This window comes from Galendromus occidentalis, unplaced genomic scaffold, assembly GCF_000255335.2.
Source record: "Galendromus occidentalis unplaced genomic scaffold, Mocc_1.1 scf7180000076824, whole genome shotgun sequence".
Taxonomy (NCBI): Eukaryota; Metazoa; Arthropoda; class Arachnida; order Mesostigmata; family Phytoseiidae; genus Galendromus; species Galendromus occidentalis.
Window position 1 is genome coordinate 28,532 of NW_003804813.1, and position 3,386 is coordinate 31,917.

Consider the following 3,386-nt stretch of genomic DNA (forward strand, 5'->3'; position numbering starts at 1 on the left):
TTGATTATGTCGATTTTTTCTGGATCTGCGAGGAGACCGTCTCGAGACAAGATATGCCCCATGTATTTCACCTGTGGCACCCCGAGTCTTAGCTTGCTGCGATTCAATTTTAGGTTTTTCTCCCTGCACCGCTTGAAGAACAGTTCGAGATTTCGATGATGTTCCCCACGAGTTTCTCCGTGAATGAGAATGTCGTCCGCAATGACTTCGACTCCTTTAAGATTTTCCAATGCCTCCATCTGTTTCGCCTGATATATTTCCGGCGAGATGCTCAGTCCTTGGGGCATACGGAGATATTTGTATCTTCCGAGTGGTGTCCAAAATGTCGTAAGATCGGTGGAGCTCTCTTCCAGTACGCACTGAAAGAATCCATCTGATGCATCCGCCACCGAAAAGTACCTTGCTTTTGACAAGCGAGGTAGAATGTCCGACAGTATCGGGAGTGGATAGTGTGATCGCCGAGCTGCCTGATTCAAATGGTAAGGGTCGAGAGTCACACGCAACTTCTTTCCCTTTTTCGCGACTACCAGCATCTGGCTTATCCATTTCGTTAGATTGTGTACCGGGGTGATGACGCCTTGGTCATGTAGCTGTTGAACTCTCTCGATAATTTGATCTCTCAGAGCCACCGGAGTTTTTCTCGGTGGGCATTGGACCGGTATCGAGTCTTCTCTGAGATGTATACGAACTTCGCCCGGCAGTCGACCTAGCCCCTCGAATATGTCGTCGTACTGTCGAACCAAACTGTTGAGCTCTTCTTGGTGTTCCTCGGAAGGTTGCATTTGATTCACGAACTCCACGTTTCTTCCGAGTGTGATGCACTGAAGCGATAGCGATGTTCTTGCGCTTAAGAGAGGCTGTTCAGGCAAATCTACCACCTGAAAGGTTACTTGGGCTCGTGCTTCGCCGTTAGCTATCATAACTGTACATCAGTGTTTCCCAAGAGTTTTCCCCAATGACCCACATCTGGACTCGACAAAGACCCCATGGCCCACGACAAAACCCAGCACCTTTGAAAAAGAGCATGTGTTCGGAAACACTCTTTAATGGCGACGAATATTAAGGAGTGAAATATATTTTCCTGACTAGCGAGGAGACTTCGTCAACCTCCTCACCCACAATTTTTATTAGAATGATCAGGAGCTAATTTAATGGGAGAAGTGCGCTACTTGCTCCGCGCAGAGTTTCTTTATATCCGGTTCGATATTGGTCAATTTTATCCTCAGATCTCCTCTTCTGGTTATTTCAAGTCGATTTCTCTTTGCGTCCACTAAGTCATTCACCGCACTAAACCCGCACTCAACCAAATAGGACGACGGAAAGTGGATTAATATATCTCTGGCAAGAGAACTACATTTTGGATATTTCTCCCTGATTCCATGACAAAGCCATGCCCGTGGTCCCGTATTTCTAAAAACACCCTCCATCGGCAGGTTAGATTGCAACTCCGCCAATTCTTGCTGGAATTCTAGCTCGGCCTCATTGAGGTCTACCAAGAAAGGCTGGCTCACCCAAAGTGGGAACTTCATTTCTATGAGATCAGAGAACCTTTCATTGAAATTTTCAATGAGCGTCGACATGTGCTCAACTATGATCATCAGGGCACCCTCGGACAGCTTACACTTCTTCAACCAAAGAAACTGATCGAGTTTCCTAGCTCTGACGTTGTTCGCAGCAACTCGCAAGAACTTTATGAAACCCTGAATGCTCTCCTGCGCCTCGATTAGAGAGACCTTCTTGCCTTGTAGCTTCAAATTCAAGCCATTCAGAAAGTCGAAGATATCGGCGAGGTAGCTTACGAGAATTTTCCCCTCAAACGATGTGAGGAGAGCCACCTCTTCCTTGTCTTTCAAGAATTCGACGACAGCGTCGAATAGTTCCATGAACCTTCGTAGGCAGTTTCCCTTGGAGAGCCAGCGTATTTCAGTGTGAATCAAGAGCCGCACGTGTGCTTCTTGCTGACCGTGACAAAACTGTTCGAATAAGCGCTCGAACTTGGGCTTTGCTTTTATCTCATTCACACATTTGATCACAGCTTGCATGACTTTGTGAAGACTCGGTGAGAGGGTTCTAGCCACCAGGTTTTCCCTGTGGATCACGCAGTGTATGGTGAGCATCCCGGGGTTGTCATCTTTCAACATCTTGAGACAACCTTTTTTTCTCCCCATCATGGCCGGTGCGCCGTCTGCCACGCATGAAACCTATGTTTTCTATTAGGGATTTTATGCTCTGACAAGTACTCCCGGACTTGCTTGTAAATGTCGGTTGCGGTCGTTGTCGTTTCCAGCGATCTACAGAACAGCATCTCCTCCTTCAGATCTTCCTGGTCTATATATCTCACATAACTCATCAGGAGGGCTTCGCTCTGTCTTATTGTGGACTCATCCATCTGTAGAGAAAAGCTACGGCTCCGCAATTTCTCGACCAGCTTCTGCTCGATATCTTCAGCCATACGATCGATTCTCCGGCAAACCGTATTGTTGCTCAGCGGCAATGCCGCAACTTCCTTGTCATCAGTCTGACCGACCGTTTTGAGGAATGTCGCTATCGCTGGCTTGATAAGCTGCTCTCCGACCGAATGGTTATTCCCAGTTTTCGCGATCAAGAGAGAGATTTCATAGCTTGCTTGCTGAACTCGAATCGCCGCGGACCTGGAGTTGGCGAACAAAGAGCCTACCCTTGGTCTATTCTCGAAGCTTTCCTTCAACGACTCGAAGTACTCCAGTGGCGAGGCGGCCTTCTGAGGATGCTTCGACTTCAAGTGATGTTGAAGTCGACAGGATCTCATGGACTCATTGGACAAGACCTGGAGACAAATGAGACAGAGAGGCGCTGTCTCTTTCCTGTTGGTCTCGACCGCAATGAAGCCAAACTTCAGAAACTGCTCGGAATATCGCCGCTTTGGTCTTGTCTTCGGATTGCTCATTGCGGAGGGCTTGAGAGACGGCTCGCAATCTTGATTACCTGCACGAGAGTGATTTCGGACATGTTGAGTAAGCATACACAGAGCCGATTGCGCATATAATCACGGAAATATCTCGGCGCAATACTCACTCGAGAGCCACAACAATCATTTCTCTCATTTGTCACCACCCACCGCATCGACTACCGAAAGCATTCGAAGGATTCAAAGTGGGAGCGCTGCGAAACATCAATCTTGAGCGAGAGTAGAACGCGCATCTCGAATCTCGAACGTCCGCGCTCCACACTCATGTCAACACTAATCGTATGGACGAGAAAGAAGCATAAAAGCATCCTCTTATCCACGGATTCTCGGACGGAGAAGTCCCCGCCCGAATTCAGCTCCCGGTGCATCTCGCGATGAGTCTTGAATCGATAGTATGAAAGAGTCCGGAAGTCCCGTGACCCACTTGGGAAATCGCCGT

General features: G+C 48.1%; 1 pseudogene; it reads right to left on the reverse strand.

Annotated features, from left to right (window-relative positions):
• Nucleotides 1–1,148: 1,148 nt before the first annotated feature.
• On the reverse strand, nucleotides 1,149–2,926 carry LOC114828025 (SCAN domain-containing protein 3-like; annotated as a pseudogene).
• Nucleotides 2,927–3,386: the final 460 nt, after the last annotated feature.